Below are 14990 nucleotides of genomic sequence, written 5' to 3' on the forward strand. Positions count from 1 at the left end.
CAAGAACATCCCCTAGAGAAGGGAATGGCTACCCACTTCGGTATTCTTTTCTGGAGAATTCCATGGACAAAGGAGCCTGTGTATAGTCTTTCCAAGTGGTTCTTGTGGTAAAGAAACTGCCTGTCAATGTAGGGGATGTAAGAGATGCAGGTTTGATCCCTGGGTCTGGAAGATCCCCTGGAGGAGGGCAATGCAACCCATTCCAGTATTCTTTCCTGGAGAATCCCATGGACAGAGGAACCTGACAGGCTATAGTCCATAGGGTCACAAAGAACTGGACTTGACTAAGGCAACTTGGCATGCACACATGCATATATATATGTATATCTGTGTGTGATCTGTTTGTGTGTCTGTGTGGTAGTTGCTCAGTCTATGTTATATATAGTATAGATATCTAAAATATAAAACTAGATTTCTACATTATATACTGATATCCAGGTCAGAGGAGTCAAGACCAGAGTTAAGATCTCAGTTAAGAATAGAGTAGCCTTCACATGTTTTCCTTCTATGCTTATTCCAGGTTTTCCCCTACTTCCTTGGCCACAGCATTGACCCTTAAGAAAAGACCACATTGACCAAAAGAAGGGAGTAAAAAGAGAAGAACAAGGGGAAGAAAGGTCTGTGAAAAGTGTTCTTTTTCACCCACAAAGACCAGAGAAAGGTAGCTTGGAAAAACAACCCTCTTTACTCTTGAATCTATTTTGATGATGTTTTAGGGTGCCCTTGAAAAAAATAAATGACATGTAAATGATCACCTCCTTCATGGATTTGTGGATATATGTTTGGTCCCTGCATTCAGTAGAGCATAGCCATCCCTGGTGTCAGACTGTCTGAAGTTAATCCTGGCACCACCATCTACCTGCTCTATGACTTTGGGTAAATTAATCCAATGCTCTGTGCCTCAAATCTTTCATGGGTAAAATATCCCTCAAAATATTACTGTGTGGTTTAGATGAATGTGGCGGTGATGGTTTAGTTGCTAAGTCACGTTTAACTCTCGCAATCCCATAGACTGTAACCCTCCAGGCTTGTCTGTCCATGGGATTTCCCAGGCAAGAATACTGGATTGTGTTGCCATTTCCTTCTCCAGGGGACCTTCCTGACCCAGGGATGGAATCTACATCTGCAATATAGGCAGATTCTTTACCACTGAGCCACCAGGGAATGTATCTATGTTTGTTAGAACAGTGCTTGGTATGTAGTAAGCACTTAATAAATGTCAATGATTATTGTATCCTTTCCTTCTCCATTGTGTACACTTCAGCCCCAGCTATATGAGGTGAGTTCTGTGACTTTCTCTCCAGGGCTCACTCTCAGCTTTCCTAATCATAGAAATATAACAGCAGATTAGGGGAGAGGAATGATTTTTTTGGCCAGCCTTGTATCTCACTTAAACTACTGGCATATAAATTGAAATCCAACTATAGAACTCTGAGGGTTTTGCCAATTTACTGAGTCCAGCAAATAGCTCCCTGCGCCCAGTGCCTACAGAGTAAGGTACAAGATGGACCTTTCTAGTTTGGCATTGGCTGTCCTGGTAAAGTCCTCCTACTTCCTACCTATTCACCCTTCTCCTATATGAAATTATATTATTTTTTAATTGCCTTTCATTGCCTTTGGTAATTATGGCATTTAGTTTTGAACTTTTTCCTAGAAGACCTCTAGGCTGTGGGGCTATTTTAAAAATCTAATAAATGAAGGGAAATAAATGTACAGATTTTAAAGTAAATGGGCCAACACCATTTGGAGAAAAACCCCAAAGTGACTGCCTGCTTGCTAGAACAGGAATAATTTTAGAACAGGTCAGTAATGTAAACAAAGTGAATGAAAACATTTTGCTTAGTGAATACACTGGGCGTATGTTTTCACCTTTCTCCTGAGTCTTTGCTTCATTAAGAGGAGTCTCATGACCCTCTTCTGGTGAGTAAAGTACCTCCACCAGAAGCCAAGAAAGATTGGCTTTTGCTCCATTCACCTCTCAGGTGACCAAGACTCTGTGGAGGCTGTAATTTTCTTTTACTAGTTCCTTTGAGAAAGGTAACGTGCATATTGAGTCTACAAAAATGGAGGAGCTCTCAATCTGCCTATAAACCTGCCTTTCCTTTGGCTGACTGGGTGTGCCTTGGTGGATTTAACTTCTGTCCTAAGCCCACTGTCCCTCCTTGACATAACTAAGTGGCTCCTAGAAAGGCTGATCATATGAATATACTTGTATCTAGTTGGCCACTCCAGGGTCAGAAAGCATGGATACTTCTTTCTTCCTTCATTTTACTAATGGAGTTAAAAAAAAAAGCAAAAACACTATCTATCTTCTTTAATAAGTGGGGCTGGGAAAACTGGATAACTACTTGTAAAACAATGAAATCAGAACATCCTCTAATATGATATACAAAAATAAACCTAAAAATGGTCTAAAGATGTAAATGTAAGACCTGAAACCATAAACCTCCCAGAGGAAAGCAGACTGAACACATTTTGACATGAGTTGTAGCAATATTTTTTTTGGATATGTTTCCTAGAACAAAAGAGATAAAAGAAAAAATAATAAGTGGAACCCAATTAAGTTTAAAAGCTTTTGCACAGAAAGGGAAACTATCAACAAAACAGAAAGACAGCCTACTAAATGGGAGAAAACATTTGTAAATGATATGACTGATAAGGAGTTAATATTCAAAATATACAAACAGCTCATACAACTCAATATCAAAAAAACCCACAACCTAATTAAAAATGGATAGAAAACCTAAATAGCCATTTTTCCAAAGAAGACATACAGATGGCCAACAGGCATATGGAAAGACCCTCAATATCCCTAATCATCAGGGAAATGCAAATCAAAACCACAGTAAGATATCAGCTCACACCTGTCTGATGTGACTGATGTAATAGAATGACTATTATCAAAAAGAGCATAAATAACAAATGTTGGTGAAGATGTGAAGAAAAGGGAACTCTAATTTGCTGTGGGAAATGTAAAATTGGTGCAGCTTCTGTGGAAAATATCAGCTCTTTGAGCTGTTGGAGGTTTTTCAAAAAAACTAAAAATAGAGCTACTATATGACCCCAAAATTCCATTACTGGGTATATATCTGAAAAACACAAAAACACTAATTTGAGAAGATACACATGTCCCACTATGCATGGCAGCATTATTTACAATTTCCAAGATATGGATGCATCTTAAGTGCCCGTTAACAGATGAACAGATATATACACCCATAGCCAATGGAATACTACTCAGTCACAAAAAAGAATGAGATTTTACCATTTGCAACAGCATGGATTGTTGGAGGATATTATGCTAAGTGAAATAAGTCAGTCAGAGAAAGACAAATATTGTATGATATTACTTACATGTGTGATCTAAAAATTGCAACAAACTACTGAGTATAACAAAAAAAAGTAGTCTGTTTTTGTTACCAGCAAGTAGAGGGAAGGGGATAGTTACCAGCAAGTAGAGGGAAGAGGGTAGGGGAAATATAAGGAGTAGGGGATTAGAAGGTGCAAACTGTTAGGTACAAAATAAGCCACACAGATATACTGTGCAACATAAGGAATATAGCTGATGTATTTTAATAACTATAAACAGAGTAGCACGTATATGTGCTGCATGCTCAGTCGTGTCCGACTCTTTGTGACTCCGTGGACTGTAGCCCTCCAGGCTCCTCTGTCCATGGGATTTTTCAGGCAAGAATACTCGAGTGGGTTGCCATTTCCTCCTCCAGGGGATCTCCCCAACCCAGGGCTTGAAACTGTCTCCCTCATTGGCAGGCAGATTCTTTACCACTGTGCCACCTGAGAAGTCCCCCATAAATGGAGTATAACCTTTAAAAAATTGTCAGTCACTATATTGTACATTTGTTGTTTATGTAATACTGTTCATAATACTTCAGTAAAAGTACTATCTATCCATCTATTTATCTAGATAACAAATAGGGCAAAGTTTTAATTATGGTCTTAACTGTCTTATTTCATTGGTGACCCCTCTTGAGGAATAACTGTGCCTTACATTCTTAGAGTAGGGCTTTCCTGGTGACTCAGTGGTAAAGAATCCACCTGCAATACAGAAGATGTGGGCTAGATTCCTGGGTCAGGAAGATCCCCTGGAGAAGGAAATGGCAACCCACTCCAGTGTTCTTGCCTGGGAAATCCCATGGACACAGGAGCCTGGTGGGATACAGTCCACTGGGTCCCAAAAGAGTTGGACAGGACTTAGTGACTAAACAACAACAACAAATATTCTTAGAGTACTTTGTGCATAACAAAGTGTTCACACATGCAATTGGGCAAAGAGCCAAGAATTGATAGTTATATAACTGGTTCAAACCCCATCTTTGCTGGTTGCTAGTTCTCTAATGTAAGGCAAATCATTTATCCATTCTGAGTCTCAGATTTTCATGTGTTAAACAGAGACCATCATTTTATATATATATACATGGTTGACTCTTAAATAACCCTTGAATTGCATAGGGTCTACGTATATGTGGATTTAAAAAAAAATACTACAGTACTACACAACGCACAGTTGGTTGAACCTGAGATTGTGTGTGAACCATGGACACAGAGGTTCAACTGTAAATTTATTTGCAGATTTTTGACTGCTTGCTAGTTGGTCCCCATAACCTCCACTTTGTTCAAGGGTCAACTGTATAGTATCCTTAACAGAAGTGTGTGAGGAATATATTACAAAATGGTGTGAAAATATATTAGGAGTTATAAAGTGGTATATAAATATAACTATTACTTGTGATTAATATTTTCATCCATATCATTTGATAAGTGAGGCAAGCATCTTTATCCTCATTAGAAAGGGAGAAAACTAAGCAAGTTCTGTTTTTGCCTTTCTTTTAGGGGAGACATTACTTGCAGATGGTTCTCCTGCCCTTGGTCAGCTTCTTAAGTCTCTCTCCATGGGAGGGTGTCCTTTGACCTTTGAGCAGGGCAGAAATGCGTCAGAGTTAACATTTCAGAAGCAAGCCCCCATGAGTGAGGGACTAGAGTAGGTGGATCAACACCCTGCCCTTTGAGGGGACAGTTCTGAGCTGTGATCTATAGTCTTAGGGAGAGTTCTGGGTGGAGTGGGAAAGTTTACAGTGAGTAATTCCTCACTAACTATCTCTTCCTGTCCCACTTCCCCACTAACTCATCATGCTTCCAGGGATCACCCACTGCCACCCCCATCTCAAATAAGGAACTTGCACCCAAATCCTTGTCTCAGATCTGATTTGAGGATGATTTAAATAAGACAGTAAGACTCAGAATTCAAGAATTTCATGCACAGTCATATAGCACTTGAAGGGCAAAGGGGGTTGTAAAGCATTTTTTTCTGCTGTACTGTACTATAATTATTTTACAAGATTGTACACATAGGATCCTAAGAAATAACTTTATTTGATTTTTTGTAGAAAAACATAGTGACTTTTAAAGAGTTTTATTGTATATATTGAAGTATAGTTGATTTGTGGGGCTTCCCTGGTAGTTCAGCTGGTAGAGAATCCATCTGCAATTCCAGAAGACCCTGGTTTGGTTCCTGGGTAGGGAAGATCACCTGGAGAAGAGGTATGCTACCCATGTCTGTATTCATAGACTTCCCTGGTGATTTAGATGGTGAAGAATCCACCTGAAATGCGGGAGACCTGGGTTTGGTCCCTGGGTTGAGAAGATGTGCTAGAGGAGGCTGTGGCAACCCACTCCAGTATTCTTGCCTGGAGAATCCCCATGGACAGAGGAGTCTGGTGGGCTACAGTCCATGGGGTCACAAAGAGTCTGACATGACTGAGCAGCTAAGTACAGCACAGCGTAGTTGATTTGCAATGTTGTGTTAGTTTCAAGTGTACAAGAAAGTGATTCAGTTACGGGTATATCTATTCTTTTTCAGATTCTTTTTCCATACAAGTTATTATAGAATATTGTGTAGCATTCCCTGTGCTATACAGTAGGTCCTTGTTGATTATTGTTTTATATACAGTAGGGTATACATGTTAATAATACCAAACTCCAATTTTTTCTCTCCCCTCAGTCTTTACCCTTCAGTAACCATAATTTTGAAAAGTGCAGTGATTATTGATTTAAAAAACTGACTTTTTTCTTTTTTACCTTTAGATTTATAAAGCATATTTTGAAGTAACTTGGACAGAAGTAGAAATATTAGATGAATAGATGAAAGTTGCACAACCAATACAAAGGTGATCTTAGAGGCAAGGAAGGAAAATGACTTTGTATTTTTTAAAAATTCTGAAGCCATAGAAATAAATCTCAAAAGATAATTATCTTTATAGTAAAAAGACCAAAAAAAGAAAAAAGAAAGAAAGAAAAAAAATAGCATCTCTGTTTGGAGAAGATGGCCTGAAGTTAACCAAAGCAGAGAAAGCAGAAGTGTTTCAATTTTTGTTTCTCTTTCATTTCTTTCGAGGAGAACAGTCTTCAAATGATAAAATTTGGCACTCACTTGTTTGAGATTAAATTGACACAAGTTTTAGGGAAGAGCTACAAAGAAATCATTTAGCAGTTCACAATGTATTCCTGTCTCAGGCTTACACACCACTCAACTTTGTGTATTGGAAAAACTAGGAGATATGATAACAGAATTGGTTCAATAATTATCAACTTTCTGTGAAGACTTGGGGAAGTGCCAGAAGTTCTGACACATAAATCTATAAATACAGGAACTGTGGGCAAAGACCTCTGAATTTTGTAGACTTAAAAAATCCTAAAACAGATGATTAGAATATAGTTGTTTAATAATTAGATAAATGAACTGATCATCAGGAGGAACTAGGAAAAGTTGACTAAGTCACTATCAACGTTATTTTGAATTTGTGATTACATTCAGTTCAGTTCAGTTGCTCAGTCGTGTCTGACTCTTTGCGACCTCATGGACTGCAGCACGCCAGGCCTCCCTGTCCATCACAAACTCCCAGAGTTTACTTACACTCATGTCCATTTAGTCGGTGATGCCATCCAACCATCTCATCCTCTCTTGTCCCCTTCTCCTCCTGCCTTCAATCCTTGCCAGCATCAGGGTCTTTTCAAATGAGTCCATTCTTTGCATCAGGTGGCCAGAGTATTGGAGTTTCAGCTTCAGCATCAGCCCTTCCAATGAACATTCAGGACTGATTTCCTTTAGGATTGACTGGTTGGATCTCCTTGCAGTCCAAAGGACTCTCAAGAGTCTTTTCCAACACCACAGTTCAAAGCATCAATTCTTTGGTGCCTAGCTTTCTTTATAGTCCAACTCTTACATCCATACATGACTACTGGAGAAACCACAGTCTTGACTAGATGGACCTTGTTGGCAAAGTAATGTCTCTGCTTTTTAATATGCTGTCTAGGTTGGTCATAACTTTTCTCCCAAGGAGCAAGCATCTTTTAATTTCATGGTTGCAGTCACCATTTGCAGTGATTTTGGAGCCCCCCAAAATAAAGTCTACCTCTGTTTCCATGGTTTCCCCATTTATTTGCCATGAAGTGATGGGACCAGATGCCATGGTCTTAGCTTTCTGAATGTTGAGCTTTCAGCCAACTTTTTCACTCTCCTCTTTCACTTTCATCAAGAGGCTCTTTAGTTCTTCTTTGCTTTCTGCCATAAAGGTGGTGTCATCCACATATCTGGGTTATTGATATTTCTCCAGGCAATCTTGATTCCAGCTTGTGCTTCATCCAGCCCAGCGTTTCTCATGATGTACTCTCCATAGAAATTAAATAAGCAGGGTGACAATATACAGCCTTGACGTACTGCTTTTCCTATTTGGAAACAGTCTGTTGTTTCATGTCCAGTTCTAACTGTTGCTTCCTGACCTGCATACAGATTTCTCAGGAGACAGGTCAGGTGGTCTGGTACTCCCACCTCTTTCAGAATTTTCCACAATTTATTGTGATTCACACAGTCAAAGGTTTGGCATAGTCAATAAAGTAGAAATACATGTTTTTCTGGAACTCTATTGCTTTTTCAATGATCCAGCGGATGTTGGCAATTTGATCTCTGGTTCTTCTGCCTTTTCTAAAACCAGCTTGAACATCTGGAAGTTCACGGTTCATGTACTGTTGAATCCTGGCTTGGAGAATTTTGAGCGTGTGAGATGAATGCAATTGTGTCGTAGTTTCAACATTCTTTGGCATTGTCCTTCTTTGGGATCGGAATGAAAACTGACCTTTTCCAGTCCTGTGGCCACTGCTGAGTTTTCCAGATTTGCTGGTATATTGAGTGCAGAACTTTCACAGCATCATCTTTTAGGGTTTGAAATAGTTCAACTGGAATTCCATCACCTCCACTAGCTTTGTTCGTAGTGATGCTTCCTAAGGCCCACTTGACTTCACACTCCAGTGTGTCTGGCAGTATGTCTGGGTCTAGGTGAGTGATCACACCATAGTGATCATCTGGGTTGTGAAGATCTTTTCTGTATAGTTCTGTGTATTCTTGCCACCTCTTCTTAATATCTTCTGCTTTTGTTAGGTCCATACCATTTCTATCCTTTATTAAGCCCATCTTTGCATGAATTGTTTCCTTGGTATCTCTAATTTTCTTTGAAGAGATCTCTAGTCTTTCCCATTCTATTGTTTTCCTCTATTTCTTTGCACTGATCACTGAGGAAGTCTTTCTTATCTTTCCTTGCTATTCTTTGGAATGCTGCATTCGAATGGGTATATCTTTCTTTTTCTCCTTTGCTTTTCTTTTCACAGCTATTTGTAAGACCTCCTCAGACAGCCATTTTGCTTTTCTTCATTTCTTTTTCTTGGGGATGGTCTTGATCCCTGTCTCCTGTACAATGTCGTGAACCTCCATCCATAGTTCATCAGGCACTCTGTCTATCAGATCTAATCCCTTGAATCTATTTGTCACTTCCACTGTATGATCATAAGGGATTTGATTTAGGTCATACCTGAATGGTCTAGTGGGTTTCCCTACTTTCTTCAGTTTAAGTCTGAGTTTGGCAATAAGGAGTTCATGATCTGAGCCACAGTCAGCTCCTGGTCTTGTTTTTGCTGACTGTATAGAGCTTCTCCATCTTTGGCTGCAAAGAATATAATCTCATTTCGGTGTTGACCATCTAGTGATGTCCATTTGCAGAGTCTTCTCTTGTGTTGTTGAAAAAGGGTGTTTACTATGACCAGTGTGTTTCATTAGCAGATGTCAATCAGGGATTGCATTATGAGATGTGTCATAATTATTGTTTCACACAGCATTGCATGTTGATTCGCACCTTTGTGCTGATTTGCAGTTTTGTATATTGATCCGTGTATTAAATAAAGAAATGTCAACTAATTGGCATTCTCACTTGATGGATTCAGAGCTCATCAAACAGGTTCTTAGGTTTATTGTTCATGGTAGGATTGCTATTTTTGCTATCTTTTAGTTTTGGAACAGTGAGGTTTGTATGGTTTGGTATCAGGCCTGAGTTCAAATACTGGCTCTAATACTTTCTGAGTAAATCATGAAAATCTTAGTTTTCTCAGCTACAAAATAAGAAACTGAACAACTCAGCTATTGTATAGTGTTCTTTTGCTGATTAGATTAAATAAAGAACACCAAAGAACTTTATAAAGTGGAAAGTCATATAAACGATAGTGATTATTGCATTTTAGCAAAAATGTTTGCATTTCCAATCATTATAAGAAAATAGAAATCCAAAATACATCTCTGCTTGCTCGTGTTGAAATAAAAATACAAAACAGCCTCTCTTTAGTGAGAGTCTAATACTTTGCTAAATAAAAACCCAACCCATTTTTAGATTAGGTACGCAATTGCTTAGATTTTTTTTTTCTTTATTGGAAAGGCTGGCAAGACAAGACGTTGACAAACTGCAGCCCATGGACTGAATGTCTTCTAAATAAAGTTGTCTTGGTGCACAGCCATGTCCATTCATTGATGTGTTTATTTTCTGTGAATGCTTCTAAGCTACAATGGTAGAGTACTTATGACAAATATTTACTATCTGGCCTCTGATAGAAAATGTTTGCCAACCTCTGGCCCACACTAAATAGTGTGTATGTAATGTGATATAGCCTCTGGAAGAGGGCATGACAACCCACTCCAGTATTCTTGACTAGAGAATCTCATGGACAGAGGAGCCTGGTGGGCTACAGTCCATAGAGTCACTAAGAGTCAGACACACCTGGAGTGACTGAGCATGAACATAATGTGATATAGCTATCTATATCCATATATACGTATTATCTCTCTATCTATATTATGTATCTATATATGTACATACACACACACACACATATATATATATACACACAAGCATACATACATACATACACACACTCTCTTAAGGAGGATATTTAAGCAAAGATAAGGAAATTCTGGAGTTTATAAATTTCAGGAATAAGAATGGGAGTCCAAATATTATAGACAGCATGCACAGTTTATCTATTAAAATCACTGGACAGTTATTAATTTCCCTAAATTTATAGTCCAAGAGCATCACACAAAAATCATGACTTGGAAACATAGATTTAAAAACGTCTTTGGTGTTGGAAGTCAAGGAACTGGTCTGAAGAATCACTTGGGGAGAGAAACTCCAAAGAGAAACTGAGTGTGCTTGGAGACTGCTTGGCTGAGATTTTCTGGTTTAACTTTGATGAAAGTACTGGTCCAATGCGCTCATGAATCCAGTCATTTGTGAAAGCTTAGGAAAATCTCTCTGCACTTTCCAGAATCTCCAAGCATTATGCTATTGAAAAAGCAGCATAATTACTTGCAATAATAGTTGCTTTATGCTAAGAGCCTGGCATACTGAACTTAGTGTAGCAGTTCGGCTTAGTCGTATTTGAAACAGGCAGTTGCCTTTACTAAAATAGGAACCAGTGTCATCCTTTGACCCAAATTTACACTAATGAACCTAAACCTCCTTTAAGAACTTTCAAAATAATTCAGTGCATTTCTAAAAGCATTACCAAGAATGCAGGGTACTCTGATGTCTGGATCATTGGTCAAGGTTAAATGAAAACATTAAGATATATATTCCCTAAGATTTCTGAACTCACTAGAGATGGTGGTCCTAATAATGAAGTTTCTAATGGTAGATTCTGCTTGTAAGTTAGAGATGGGGGTTGCTAAATTATGACAATAGAAAACTCTCTGAAATTTGAATTTCTTATGTATTTTGGGCAGTGGGTAAATCTTTTGATTAATTTTTTAAGTATGTGATTTAGTGCTGGTGAAAATGACCTATAGGGATGTCCAGCCATGCTGCTTGTTGAGATGTGAGATGCACTGAATTGTAAGAGGAGAATAAAGAAGAGCTTAAAGTAGTCTGCAGAAAGCAACATTAATTTATCTGGAGAAATATGCGGGCACTTTTGGGGAACATTTTTTATGATTTATGTCAATCTTTCCTATTTTAGCCCAATTTTGTAGGTGAGAGAACTGAGGACAATGAAGTGTTGGCTTTTGTCAGGCATCTCATTTTTAGAAAAGCACAGATTAGAATCTGACCCTCGAGTTTAGCGCTGTTTCCTCTACACAGCTTTCCTAAGCTAGCTGAGAGGGAGTGTGCCTGTGAAGGAATTCAGTTAATGGGGTATGACTTGAGAAAACCGTTTCGTACTGAGTGAATCTGGCCAATTCTGAGGAAACTTTGAGACTGAATCCTGAGAAAATGACAGCTTCAAATGGTTCTGAGAGGAAAATTCCTACCGTATCAGAAACAATGTGGACAATTTTAGGCCAGTGACTGATTGGAGCTAGAAGATTTTCTAAAAGTCACTTGAAATAGCAAATTCTTAACGAGCTAAAGGCAAAGGTAAATGTTAATAAACATGATCGATATCCTCAGACCTGTCAAAATCCTGTTAGGAATGTGGCCAGTGGAGCTCTTGACAGGGAGGCAGTGAATGATCGACACAGGCTGATAGGGTTAGCATGTCAAAAAAAAAAAAAAAAAGGACTTATTAGGAATTGATATTTAAATAGAAGAAAAGAGATAACAGTGATGACATTTGGGATCTCTGTGTGTGGGGTTGAGTTGGAGTATAATCATCATTTAATTTAAATTATCCATCATATTTATAGGTGAAAAAATAACTTCACATGCATTTGTAAATAGTGGTAAGTTTGTGTCTAACCTATGTAGGAAGATCTGCCAAGATGGCTACCTTGCCCTAAAATTAATCCTGATCAAAACACTATAAATAGAAGAGAAATATGATTGCCCGGAGTGAATACAACCAGTCAATTGATTTTAAGAAGCTCTTGAGGGATCAGAAGACCACTCGGGCTCTGGTGCAGGTCAGTTGCAGCCAGAGGGTGAAGGTGTTCTGAAGTAGGTAGAAAAGTTTCTTCAGTTCTACTTTTTATTTTTCTCTGTCTTTTCCCTTCTCTGCAGAGGTGAACTCAGGTAGTAGCAGGGCAGCAGAACAGCCTTGCTTGGGGAGGAATTAATGAAAACACGTGCTGACTGACAGGCTTCCATTATGCCCTTCAGACTCACATGACTCATGAATTGAAACTTAGGAAGTGTCTTCTCCCTAATGCATCATTCTCTTGAAGTTTAAAGTAGAATCCTGACCACTGGACTTGACTTGCAAACTGGCTACAAATCAGAGTAATTCATGGCAGTATAGTGGTACCAGGGCTTTCTAAATGGAGGCTTACTCTCTCTTCTTTAACTCATCTAAATGGGACAAAATAGCTGGTATCTTCATGGTAAAAATAAGCTCTTGGTCCCACGTAACTAGACATCCAAGAGCTACCCGTATCCTTTGAAATGGAAATATTAGAAAAAGTAGACTAAGAATTTAAAGTAAATATAAAAAATACTTAAATTACAAGGGAATAAACATACTAGCTTATACTTTTAAGTATATTTTTCATATTTATTTTGAATTCTTAGTCTTCTTTTTCTAATAATCTCTTTCATAGGATACAGGTAGCTCTTGGATGTCTAGTTATTTGGGGCTGAGAGCTCATTTTTTCTGTGGAGATACCAGAGATGGTGAAAGACGGCACCCTTGCATACTGCTGTGCATGGGGTCTCAAAGAGTTGGACACATCTTAGCAACTGAATGACAAAAACAAAAATATACTAACTATAAGACAAAATAATAATAAAAACAATGGAAATATGAAGTATGAGCTTACATGAAGAAAAATATATGGGATATGTTGGAGAATAGGTATAACTGAAAAGTAAATTAATGAACTGGAAGACTAAATTGAGAAAATCTTCTAGAAGGCAGCAATAATGCATAAAAATTCGAAAACAAACATAGAAAACAAATTAATAAAAGTTAATATGATGAATAGAAGTCATCATACTGTCAACAGAAGTACAAGTGACCCTCAGAAGAGCAATGAAGATACTTGGAAGGAAGTGGTATGAAGAAGTAATAAGGATAGGACACGGTTTACAATAGCTAGGACATAGAAGCAACCTAGATGTCCATTGGCAGATGAATGGATAAGAAAGCTGTGCTACATATATACAATGGAATATTACTCAGCTATTAAAAAAACACATTTGAGTCAGTTCTAATGAGGTGAATGAAAGTGGAGCCTATTATACAGAGTGAAGTCAGAAAGAAAAGCACCAATACAGTATATTAATGAATATTTATGGAATTCAGAAAGATCGTAACGAAGACTGTATATGCAAGACAGCAAAAGAGACACAGATGTAAAGAACAGATTTTTGGACTCTGTGGGAGAAGGCAAGGGTGGGATGATTTGAGAGAATAGCATTGAAACATGTATATTACCATGTTGCAAAATAGATGATCAGTCCAAGTTTGATGCATGAAACAGGGTACTCAAAGCTGGTGCGCTGAGACAACCCAGAGGGATGGGATGGGGAGGGAGGTGGGGGGGGGTTGGGGACAGGGGTCACGTGTACAAGTGAGACTGAGTCATGTCAGTGTATGGCAAAACCCACATAATATTGTAAAGTAATTAGCCTCCAATTAAAATAAATTATTTAATTAAAAAAAATAAGGATAGGAGACTTCCCTGGTGGTCCAATGGTTGGGACTTCACCCTTCCACTGCAGGGGGTGCAGGTTCCATCCTTGGTCTGGGAACTAAGATCCTGCATGATACATAGTGCAGCAAAAATAAATAAATAGATAAATAAAAAATAAATAAATAATACCCACACATACAGAAAAAAAAAAAAGAAATAATAGGAATAAATTACTCATACTTAAATAAAGGGAAGATCTCAGTGTCAAAGAGCTAATGGATTGCCAAACATAAGAGAAAAGGAAAACTCACATTTACACATATTAAAAAATATATAAGAGCAGTAAGTACCAAAAAGAAAAGTTTTATATGCGTCCAGGAAGAAAAATGAAGATCACCTAAAAATAAACAAGAATCAAATTGATATCAGATTTTCCAATAGCAACATTGGATATGAGAAGACAGTGAAGTAATATTTTTAGAACGTTGAAGGAAAATAACTTTTAATAGAGAGTTTTACATCCGGCAAAATTGCCACTCAAGTATGAGGGATAATAAAAACATCTCCAGGCATACAAAACCTCAAAAGTTTGTCTTATGAAAATATACATGGAAAGTATTTTTTGGAAAAGTATTTATTTCAGAGGAGAAATGCATTAAGAAGATTGTACAAGAGATATGTTGAAAGTAAGAAAGAGGGAGGTTCAAAAGGGAGGGGATATATGTATTCCTAGGGCTGATTCATGTTGAGGTTTGACAGAAAACAAGAAAATTCTGTAAAGCAATTATCCTTCAATAAAAAATAAATTGAAAAAAAAAAAAAGAAAGTAAGAACGATAGCATATCTTGCGATCCTAGACAATATTATTGTGACGAGATATGGCTTGTAGGTCACAAAGGGGCTATGTGAGCCTGTGAGACCACTTTGCTGCTTAGGAAGAAGATTCAGGTCTTGATAAACTGTTTTTTACTACTTTGCCAAGACTGCCATAACAAAATATTTACAGACTAGTGGCTTAAACAACAGAAATTCATTTTCTTACAATTCTGAAAGCTGTAGTCTCAGACCAAGGTGTCAGCAGGTTTGGTTT

Source organism: Cervus elaphus, chromosome 14 (genome assembly GCF_910594005.1).
Source record: "Cervus elaphus chromosome 14, mCerEla1.1, whole genome shotgun sequence".
In the NCBI taxonomy this organism is placed as follows: Eukaryota; Metazoa; Chordata; class Mammalia; order Artiodactyla; family Cervidae; genus Cervus; species Cervus elaphus.